Source organism: Pyxicephalus adspersus, chromosome 11 (genome assembly GCF_032062135.1).
Source record: "Pyxicephalus adspersus chromosome 11, UCB_Pads_2.0, whole genome shotgun sequence".
Taxonomy (NCBI): Eukaryota; Metazoa; Chordata; class Amphibia; order Anura; family Pyxicephalidae; genus Pyxicephalus; species Pyxicephalus adspersus.
Window position 1 is genome coordinate 7,696,539 of NC_092868.1, and position 12,308 is coordinate 7,708,846.

Sequence of the window (12,308 nt, forward strand, 5' to 3'; positions counted from 1 at the left end):
GCTTTGGAATACCTGGAATATAATTAGCAAATTTAAAGTGAAAGTTAGTTTGGGTTTTGAGTCTGAATTTAGGATACCATATGTATAAGATATATCTATAAATTCCTATGCTATTGTAAAATAATGCACTCCTTAACTTTTTAACTATGACTATATATAATATAGTAGAAATTATAAAATGAACACATCATTTCCTTCTTACTGGCCTCCTGCCTTTACCTACCTTAACCACTGAACATTGTATCACTGTTTACTTTCCATTCACTAATCTCTAAAATTACATTTAAAAAACTAAATACATTTTTAATTTTTTCTAATTTTTTAAATTAATCTAAATTCTCCAAAATTAAGTTTAAAAAATCAAATAAAATTTAATCATTAACTTTAGGCTTATTATTCCTGATTAACACTATTGCGTTCTTTATCTTTTAATATATACTATTTTTTTAACCTATCCTGTGTTTTGTCTCTACTAAGTTTGGTTCATAAAAAATGTGACCCTACTACCCAACTTTACATTGATGTCTTATCCACAGTCTTTTACATCTTGAAGTTAAACATGTTTATCCCAATTTTATCATGACATTTAATGGTGTTTCCAACTGCATTTGAAGATACATTCATTGTTTGTGAAAATTTCTGGATTGACTGACCTTCTTGTCTTAAAGTAAAATAAGCATTATATTTACTTATGATAAAGCTGTCCTTTATATACAAATATTACCTGTTGCCAGCCCCACATTTTTTTGGAAAACAAATGAGAAAATAATAAAGCTCTGCTTTATTATTTTCGTAGTTTAAATTTGTTCTCTAATATACTTAGTTGAGCAGAACAGTAATCAAATAGAGCCATTCACTGTATACTGTGATGTCTACCAACCCTTCCTCACAACACAACTGTTGGTCTCAAACATATTAGGATTAGGCAGAATATCACCAGTATTTCCAGTACACAATTCCAGAAAATAATTAATGACAAGACACACTTGTTAATAGAAAGCCATTCTAGAGCAGCAGTCTCCAACCAGTAGTCCCTGGTGGTCCATGAAAAACGTTTGGTGGTCCACAGAAAAATGTGGACATTATTTGCAATTTTTATGTTTTAATAATAACAAAACAAAAACATTATTCTAAAAAAATTCAAAAAAAAATCCAAAATATCACCAGTATTTCCAGTACACCATTCCAGAAATAAATTGATGACAAGACACACTTGTTAATAGAAAGCCATTCTAGTGGACTACTTCTTAAATCTGATAGAGAAACTGCCAGATTAATACAAAAGTTGTCATCAATGCCATAGGCGGGTCTTTTGAAAAATCTAAAATTAAAGTCATATTCCAGTTGAACATTAATTTTTGTTTATCTTAATTCCACATCTGATCTTTCATAGTTTTGATGTCTTGAAAATTAATGTACAAAATAGAAAATATAATAAATACAGGAATTTTATTTATAAGGTGTATCAAAAAAAAAAAAAAATCTCAATATATCTCAATATATTATTCTTTTGCAAGATATTGTGTATCTACATATATAACAATTGGGTTTAGGAGAACTTGTTTACATTTTAGGCAATGCCAGGAGTTGCAACACTTGTAAAGTAATTGTCGATGTGGACAATTGTTCAGAGAAAACAGCAGAGTGCGAAACTGAAGATGATCTTTGTGCAACACAAGTTGAACACAGTACATTAGGTATGATGAGAAAACAAATAAAACAAATATGAATTTAGTGTACACAGAATATTAAAGAACATTAAAAAAGTTAGGAAAGTTAGGAAAATCTGTGTTTCTATTGCACAAAATGTGAGATAAGCTTGTAAGTGGGTACATTTTATCATCTGGACTGAAGGTTTTTCCAAACCCAGAAATATACATCAGTCTAGCTTACCAGTCAGTGGATGATGGGGCCTAATTTGTTTTTATTTTCAGAAATGTCTTCCACTTCAAATATGTCTGTCTTTCTTCATCCTCATTAACAAGGGTATAGGAGAATTATTAGTTTACAGGAGAAAGGTAACATTGTTTGTACTTTCCATTCATCTCATAGGAAGTAACAAAGACATTACATTCCTGGCAAGGTTAGTAGGTATACTTGATTAGGTCTATTAAATGACCCACTGGTTTAAAAGAGGAATGCAAAATTTTATAATTCAATTTTTTTTATTTTCCAGACTAGCACAATTGATAATGTCATTTTCAAAGCAATTGGCAAGGTAAACAACCATTTGGGAGATGGTTGTTATCAACTTAACCGCTATGATGTTCAACCTTGCTTAGATGAACTTACACAAGTGCTCTAGTAGTGAACTATGAAAACCTGAGGTTTAAGTCAAAGGAGGAGGATGGAGTTTACCTAAATGTAAGGTTGCAGTGTCTAAACTCTAGCAGTTCACAGTTCACAAAATTTGCAATTTACTGTAGACATTCACAAGCAACAAACTTCAAATCTTTTACCAATCTAACATTTGACTACCAGCTGATCCCTAGGCTACAAACCCATTTCTGAACTGTCCTCCTAACAATAAAAACACCACCATCACTGGCTCCTGTTGCTGATGTAGCGGACAGCATATCCCCGCTATGGATTTAAATACAAGCACATTTCAGCATGGGGATAAATATAGCTGCTGATAACATTTAAGTTGCCCTGTATTTGCTTTTACAAGCCGATACATAGTAGGCCAGGCAATATTAAAATATTTGTTGCACTGGTGTAACTTATCGGGGAGCAACTTTGTAGCCAAAGGGTCACAATATCTTACCTTTCCTCCAACAGGAACACCCTTTGGTGCTTCTTCTTGAATCTTCTGCTCCTCTGGTCCTTCCATCATGTAGAATGGGTTTAAATTAAAAGTATATTACTTCAAGTACTGGTCTTCCTTTTCCTGTACCTGCCTAATATCCCTGTCCTTTGTTTTGCTTCATTCATGTGAGATCAAATGACTTGTGACTTTAATTTGAAACAAAGCTGTAAAAAGTAATTCCAGGCGACTGCATAGAAGAGGACGACCTGATTAGGAGGAGGTAATATACTTTTATTTTACCATTCGACTACTTTGAATATAGGGAAGGGGACTCATAGTGGCAACACTGTTGTCACATATGACTCTTTGTGGGCTGACCATGGGGGTAACTTTGGGGAAACAAAGGTTAAAAGGCCTTTTCGAGTTTTCATGATTTAAATAAACATAAAAAAAAAAAAAATATATATATATATATATATATATATATATAATTTTAGCATTATACATTTTCAAAAACTTTATGTGTTGTTTTTTTTCTTTAGAGGGTATTAAGAAAGCTGCATTTTCAAAGAGATGTCTGCCCTTCATTTACAGTCTAATGTGTGATGAAATGCTGACTTTTACTACTGTTGAATATAATTTTGAGATGTACACAAAATGCTGTGAGACGGACAATTGTAATACAGAGGGGCTCACAAGTAAGTATAAGTAAGATAATCAGTGTATGAAAATAGGTCAATACCATATATATACCTTCCTAAAATAACTGCAATTCTGTTCAGTTTATGTTCTAATCCAACCACTTCTACCAGATACAGTAGCTAAATTCTGACACCTTACATGATGGTCTACACATGAGTGAATAGTGAAGGGGAAGCAATTCACAAATTGATCACAAATTCTCAAAACGCAATTTTAGTTCGCCTTTAAAAATAGATCCCTGGAAAGGTGACAAACCAGGACTTAGCTTGTTAATTATGTTTTTCTTCTTTTCTATAAATACTTCTTTTTCAATGTGAAGTGCCGAGAAAAAATCAAACACAGAATGGTCATCAGTGTGAAAGCTGCTTTTCACAGGAGAGCATTAAGTGCACAGAATTTAAGACCCAAAATTGTACCGGCGATGAGTATCAGGGCTTTGAATTTGAAGGCAAAGCAAATCGTTCAGGTAATGGAAAAATATGCGTTTCATAATATGGAGTTGCACTGATTTATGTCTATTATGTCTTTTATAGCTGAGTGGACTTCATTCTATATGCATCATTCTGTATTTTGTCAAAGCTTCATAAATGCATGAATGTAGATAAAGCATAAAGTATAAAGTAGTGAAAGCATTAGAGTGTAAGCTTCCTTGGTGCATGTCAATGGTCCTTGTAATACTTATTTTTGACTTGTGTGCCATGAAGTGAATGCATAAACACATGTTAATGCACATTTACAACTGGCAATGTGAATTCATAACATTGCGAAAAACATAAAAAATACACAGTAACTTGTGTTTCCAATTTTTGTTAAAAAAGTAATCAGGGCAAAAGTAGATAAAGTGTGCATAGTGTTATCTATATGAAATGTGACTGAATAATATAGTGCTATATGTTTTACATCAATAATAATGATAATTGGAACACAAAATCGTATCCAGTATATATCATCCCTAGAGCTAGACATAATTGCAGACATTTTTAAATGAATTTGTTATCATTGATTAACATTCCCTCTTTAATTCTTTTGGATTGTCTTTGTTGCAGGTGATATTATCAAGGAACATTATAAAACAGGCTGTATAACCACATACGGATGCTCGTTTGACCTTGAACATTTGCCAGGAACGGGGATTTATAATTTTACATATTCATGCAAATGAAAGAGGAAATTACGGCGGACTAAAGCTAACAAGGCCATGTAGTAATTTAGTAATTTGTTTTGTCGGCCTTGATTGGTGAAGGTTTTCACCTCTTCTCTTTTTTCTTTCTCTTTTCTTGCTGTTACATAGCTGCACAACAGCCCCACCATGATAAAGCTGTGGTGGCCAGTGGTAATAAGTAGGGATAAGCAAGCAAATTTTTAAAATTCGGTCTTGCGGCGAGTTGGACCGTTCTCGCTTAGCAAAAATGTAGGCAAGAAAGCCCTTTGTAAATTCGGCCAGCGAGACTGAATTTTTAGGACCTGTAAGACCAATCAGGGGAGCTGATTGCTGTTGCAGCCCCGTACTATTTGTTCCTGGATAGAGTTTCTCTATCCAGGAACACAGTGTGAGTCTTGCTGGCTGCTCATAAATTAATGCAGCGTGGGAAAATTCCTCTGATTTTTCCCACGGCCACGTTCATTCATAAATGCAAGCCACATAACTTGGACTTTGAGAGGAGGAGTATCGCAGCTGCATTTATGAATGGAGCTGTGAGAATCCTCCTCTCAGTAAGAGATACCCGGGCACTACAGATTAGAATGAGGGTATTCCCTCATTCTGATCTGTAGTGCCGGGGGATCCCTCGCTGAGAGGAGGATTCCCACGGCTGTATTTATGAATGCAGCCGTGATAATCCTCCTATAGTGATTTCTGATGGTTTCACAAAATTTGGTGAAACCATCATAACTTCGAGGAAATTTTCACAAGAATGCCAGAGGCATTAACTGTAGCCTTGTCTTCCTAATCTTCGGCAGTGCAATTTCTACAGGTGAGGAATTATTAGGAATATTTCTTTTTTTCCTAAGTAATCTTTTATTACCTTTAAAAGTCAACAATAATGGATTCCTAACAATATTTGACCATATTTATAAGAAAAAGCTCTCACTTCATCATTTAAAGGCAGTTTGAGAACTCCAAAAAAGAGATTTTGCTTAGGTTGTGATGATGCCATCAGTTTGTGGAAAGCAGGAGGAATAATTCTCCTTACAGTTTCAGCTAAGAGCAGATTAAAAAAAAGCCTTTGTCCTGGAAAAGGCTGCAAAGTAAAATAAACTGGAGGGCTTCACACCAATTTTGTTTTGATCTCCCTGAAATGTATTTAGCAAATTTAAAGTTAAAGTTAGTTTGAGTTTAAAGTCTGAATGTGGCCACTTATATTAATGCAGTTCTGTGTTTACATTTTTTTAAAGAGAGCAACATAAGTACCTGGATTTGAATTGATATCAGTGGCAGAATGTGGGTATGCTTTGTGGCATGTGACCACTTTGACCCCCATCCATATTCACAAAAGCTTTCCTATTTACATTGTCCATACTGGAATAGTCCAATAAGACACCAACAAAAAATGACTTGTGATCATGTTCTGTAGTTTTTGCAGTATTCTAATTAGTAGTAAGACTTCATCCTGTGTTTTTGTCTTTAGTAAATTTTGGCATAGCCTTGTTAATTCAAATTGTTTCCCTACTGCTCAATCCTCTATTAATGTGTTATCTGCAGGCTCCTAATTCATGTAGTTAAAAACTTGCCAAAGAAATGTCCACGTAGATCATATTGCTCAGGTACACAGGGTAAAGTTTTAAGTAGTAGCCAGCAGATAACAGATACACTGTGGTCATAAAGGGATGGACATAGTCAGCAACAATCGGCTGTGAACTTCGGAAGTTTGTCTTGACAATGTTTGTATATTTCAGCCCAAAATGCCTGGGGTATATACCAGTCATCTTGGACCCATCTTTGCATTCATGTACAATAAAAAAAGGATAATTTAATATAATTCTATCCAGAAATTATCTCTACATTATAGATAAAATATTGTGAATTTCTAGGCTTGTCTAGCACAATCTAACAAGAGGCATTTTGTTTTAGGCAATTCCAGGTGCTGCAACACTTGTAAAGTCACTGGGAATGTAGATAACTGTTCGGAGAAAGCAGAAGAGTGTGAGAATGAAGAGGATATTCGTGTAACACAAATTGAACATAACACCATAAGTAAGAGTAAAAAACAAAAAAATTTAAATATATTGTAAAAAATTAAAGAACAATAAAAAGAGGTATAAAAGTCTATTAAATTTGTGGTAAAGTAGACCTTTCACTACCTTTTTTTTATATATATTTAAAAGGGTATAAAACCATTTTATATTAACTAAAACTTAGTTTTTAAAAAAAAAAAAAAAGAAGAGGAGCCCCCTCCCCTTCTATCTAAGCATATATAAAATAATTGATATATATATATCTAACATATAAATATATATTAACATATTTATATTCTAACAACTTTTCTATGTTTTGTTCTTTCTTTAGAGGATTATAAAAGCATTACAGTCGCAAAGAACTGTTTGTCCTCCATTTACAGCACAATGTGTGATTAAGTGTTCACTTATACTTCTGTTGAGTATCGATATGAAGTATACACAAAATACTGTGATACGGATTATTGTAATATGGATGGGATTACAAGTAAGTATGATTTTAAGTGTGAGTGTATGAAAACAGGTCAACACAGTTTGTATACAATATTTACTAAAAATAAGTATGATTCTTTTTGAGGAATTCACTTGAGCACTTCCCAAGGGGTGATGGGCCGGTAACCCTAATGGCTAATGGAGAACACTAGGTTCTGACCCCCAGGCGATTTCTACTAGGGCGAGCAGAACAGAGGGCTAGCTGGGATCAAATACAAAGTAGGATGCTGGTGAGAGACAAGGTCTTGACAGACTGAAGTCAGGGCAGGCGGCAGACAAGCATAGCCAATGTCTGGGCACTTACCAGGTAGGTGGCAGGCAAGGGTAGTCAAAGTCAAGGCACAAGTCAGTGCAAGCGGAAAGCAGGCGTAGTTGAGGTCAGGCACAGGTCAGCAATCCAAAAAGGATCACTGAGGCAGAATATAGTTTAGGAAGCCTCAGGTAGCAAAGGCTGGGGATCCAACAACCAGAGCCTGGAACCAGAGAGGTGTGAATAAGGCTAGCAGCCAATAGCAGGATACAATTGTAACCGGGAACTATTCTGCTAATTGGCTTCTGCACATACTCTGATATACCTATTAGTACTTACACCTTTTCTACTTTTTTTCAAGAAGTAGGAGTCAGGAGAGAGCAGTAAATAAGACAAAGGACATGTAAATGCATCCATAGACAGTGTTCAAGACAACGGAACAAGAACTGTGCTCTCATGACCACTTGAGGTTGTTACAAATAATTTGACAGTTTTTGTTACATATGTGGGAACTATCTTGTGAAACAGCAGAGGATCATCATTGCCATAGTTAAGAAAGTTTGGGGTTTCAGTTTCAGAACAAAAGTGGATGAAGAAAATTGGCTTGGTTTTGATTTAAGGGTCACCAAATTCCTTGGTAAAAATGTGGTCCTAAACTTTGTTGTTAAAAATAATATGCTAAAATGGAAGAACTGAGTTGTCCAATGAGCCTTAAGCTGAATTTCATCCACTGTCAAGTATGTATAAACTCACATCTTGTATGGACACGTACTAAACCGGTCAGGAAAGTGAGAGGGAACATCTTTGAGTAGAATTCTTTAAATTCTGGAAAAGGTCCCAGCCCAGGAGGTTCTACCCAAGTGCCAACAGATTTCTATTATTTTTATCACTATACTTTTTACTATAGCTTGTTGTTGACTATGCTTTTCTTCTTTTCCTATAAATACATGTCTTGCAATGTGAAGTGCCAAAGAAAAACCAAACAGAGAATGGTCATCAATGTGATAGCTGCTTTTCGCCTGAGGGCATTAAATGCACAGAATATAAAATCCAAAAATGTACCGGCGATGAGTATCAGTGCATAGAATTTAAAGGTCGTGCAAATGTCCCAGGTAATGTTAAATCTATACACGCACATATAAATGCTTTAATAAATACAGAGCTGTATTGCTTTGTGTGTTTTGTTTTTATTTACTGGATTTCAGTCCAAATGTTCTATATACAGCAATATGAAATATGTCAGAAACCAATGGGACTGATTTTGGTTTGAAACAAACCTTTTTGTTTTTGGCTGATGCATTAGCAAATAAAAATATGTATACAACTGTAAATGTGAATTCCTAACATTGCAAAGAGCATTCAAAAGCAAAAAAAATACACATAGCTACTTGCATGAATGTATGTTTTTTTTATTTATATTATTAAAGAAATATGTGTTCCTACACAAAAATTCTGTGTTTTAACTTTCTGCTTTGTTCTTGTTGCAGGCGATATGATCAGGGATTTTTATATAAAAGGCTGTGTCACCAAAGACGGATGTTCATTTGACCTTGAAAATTTGCCAGGAACAAAAGTTTATGATTCTACATATAAATGCGAATAAAAGAGGAAAGTTTTGACTGACTAAAAAGCAAACTAAGCCAAGTCAATATTTAGCCTTTTGCTTTATCTAGATCATGATGCGTGATGAAAGTCATCACCTCTCTATCCCTATTGCTTTCACTGGTTGTATTGGCATTGATGAGTTACAGCTGTGGTGGGACAGTGGTAGTAGGGATACTGCTACCATTTCTTAAAAAAAGTGGTCCCAGTAAAAGCTTATCTTGATTTACCTGTATATGATTATTTCCCCTACATCCCCATCATTGTTGTTCAGTCCTCAAAAAAATCAATAAAATCTTAGAAATTAAACAATCAGTCCCAGAATATGACCCATTGTAGTTTTTAGTGTGCGGAACCCCAGGTACAGAGGCCGATTTCATATTTGTAAATGTATTTACCCAAGATTAAACCCCTTTTTTCACCAAAAATTATACATATTTTTCATTGAATTTAGTTAGAAAATGTATTAACCTTGAGTAAAAGTTGTTCAACACATTTTCTAATTGAATCTATTGAAGAAATTATGTTTATTTTTGGTTAATATTTGGGTGAAGTTTGGATAAAAAAGCTTATAAATAAACCCCATAAAATATAACAATTTGATCAGGGAGCAGCCAGTGCTGTGGGATGACAGAATCAGGAGGCTAATGCTATTAATGGTAATCGCCTTTAAATTAAATTTGCAGTATGTAACACTATGTAATTTGCTTTTGGACAGTGAACACAGGCACCAATGATATAGCAGTTTTCATCTAATTACTACAGAAGCCTCTAAATTTTGAGCACACTAGTCTATGAGCAATTAGAAGTGTCCCCTACCTGCTAGTAGGTTTTTTTTGGCACTGCAGCACTTAAAGATGTTTGATATGTTGATCCTTCTTGCTGCAGATTCTTGTAGCTGCCAAGATTTTGTTTCTGTTCTGAGCTGTAAGATTTAGAAAAAAAAAATACTTTCCTTTGCAACACAATTATTTGTCTCATTACATGGCAGAATAATTAAAATATTAAACAAAAAGGCACTAAAACTGCACTAGCTTAACACTCAAATGATCCTTCAGAATCAGCAACATGCACTCCAAATGCATAAAAAAAAAAGATATCCAAAAATTGGTGGACCATTCTGAGAGTCGAATTATTACACTAAAGCTTTTTAACTATATATTGTTTGTGGCAATATCATTGCACTGTTGATTCATTGTCCACTACAGATAACTACAACTACTAAGCTTTATATAACACAGAAGAAAGATTAAAAGCTACATCTTCCAAACACCTGATGGTCCCAACAATCAATTATTTCCAATACAGCTTGATCAATATTGTGATTGCATGTTAAAAGAGCAGCAGCTCTGATCAGAATGCTTTTGTGCTCAGCTTTCCAATAAAGCTCCATTTTGTAAATTCTCAGCAGTAACACTTAAGTAATTAAGAGCCCTGCCTCTTCTTCTCTAAGTCTAGGAGAGTATGGAAAGTACAAATGAAGCATAGCAAAAAAAAACAAAAGTAGATTGGAACACCCTAAACTTCCAACTGGACAGACATAAAGGCAAGAACTACAAGAGCGAACATTGATAGGTAGAATTCTCTTGCTGCTAGAGAAGGACACACCCAGGAGGATCTACTTCAGAATAAAATATCACTTATGGATATAAAGGCCCTGATTTATTAAATCTTTTCAAGGCTGGGGAGGATACACATTTTCATTACTGGATGGATTTCCTCAAAGTCATTTGCCATTTGCTAGCAAATGTTTTGAAACCTGCACCAGTTCTATTCCAGGTTTGCTAAATCACCCTGCTTCACTGATGAAGCCTCGGAGCGCTTTAATACATCAGCCCCGAAATGTCTTTAACACATCAGGAAAAAAATCTTAATAAATTGTTTTCTATGTATAGATTGAGGATTTGTATGGTGGTTTCTTAGTGTTGCGTGTTGGTAACTAGTGTTGGTCGAATAGCTGTGTTCGATTCAGCAGCTATTCGATCAAATAGCCCAATATTTTTTTGGTGATAGAATGCCGAATTCGAACACCATCAAAGTCTTTGGGGGAGGGGAATTCAGGGTCTTTTTTTGGACTGTGTAGAACTGGTCTGCTTCCCTGATTGCTTTTGCAGCCCTGGCGTAACTGTAGTATGTGTTCTTGTTTAGGGATTCTCTAATCAAGAACACAGTGTTCTTGGATAGAAAATCTCAATCCAAGAACATTTACGAAACAGCAGTTCATCTAGAGTCACAGACAATCAGCTGTAACCGCAAAGTTCCAACAGTCACCGGGCTGTACTTATTAGCCCAGTGACCATAGGAACTGAACCGCAGATAAAACTCCATTGAGAATTAATCACCAGTCACAGCTTATTGAAAGCGTGCCTCTTATCAGCTGTGACCACAAGTTCCCATGCTACCTGGGCTGTACTTACCAATGATAAGTACAGCTCAGTGACCATGGGAACTGAATTGCAGATGAACTCTCAATGGAGAAACTGCAGAGGTCATCTGCAAGTCCACTGTGATTCCGAAGCACTAGAGGTTAATTAACCTCTAGTGCCCAAGGTTAAGAGTTCATCTGGAGTTCGCCTTTTTTTAAAGTATTTTTAAACACAAATTCCCAAAGTCAAATTCTGTATTTTTCAGGTCGGTCTGCTTGAGTTTGAACCGCCATTTTAGAAAATATGTGCTATACGTTTGCAACTGGTAAAGAAACATACCTTCTTGAAAGCACCAAGAATTTGTATCTGGACTCTGTACTGAGCTTTAAGCTTTAGTAAAACAATGCTTTACTCTGCAAAAAATTTGTCTCTTGAGTATAATGGTCTAAACACACTAGAAAACTGTACTATGACTATAAAGAGCAGAAAGTCCTGCTGCAAATTCTATTTAAATAAGTTAAATACAATCCAGGTGCATCAAACTAAATGTAAACAGTTGGTTTTCTAAGGAAAGCAGCTTCAATTAGTAAAAACTTGCCCATGCTGCATGGAAATAGTTATTTTTTTAATATGTTTGTATATATATTGTTTTGCCAAAAGTAATTGTAAGCATTATTAATCAATCAGTATACATTAATGTATGACATAAGGGGGATACATGGTATACTTAGCATTATTACAATTTTCTATTTTTCCTTAGAATTGTGCTTTATCTCCCTTTCTCTCATTACAACTGTGGGCTGTTGAAATTCTTGGGACAATTCTGAAAACTGTAATTACAGCTACTCTGCAGGACCTGACCTAAAGAATAAGTGCAGTCTGAACAATAAACTGTATAAACCAGGATGAGAGGAGTAACTAATGTTTTCTAAGTCAACAAATTATTTTCATATGCAATGGAAAACTTCCAGCA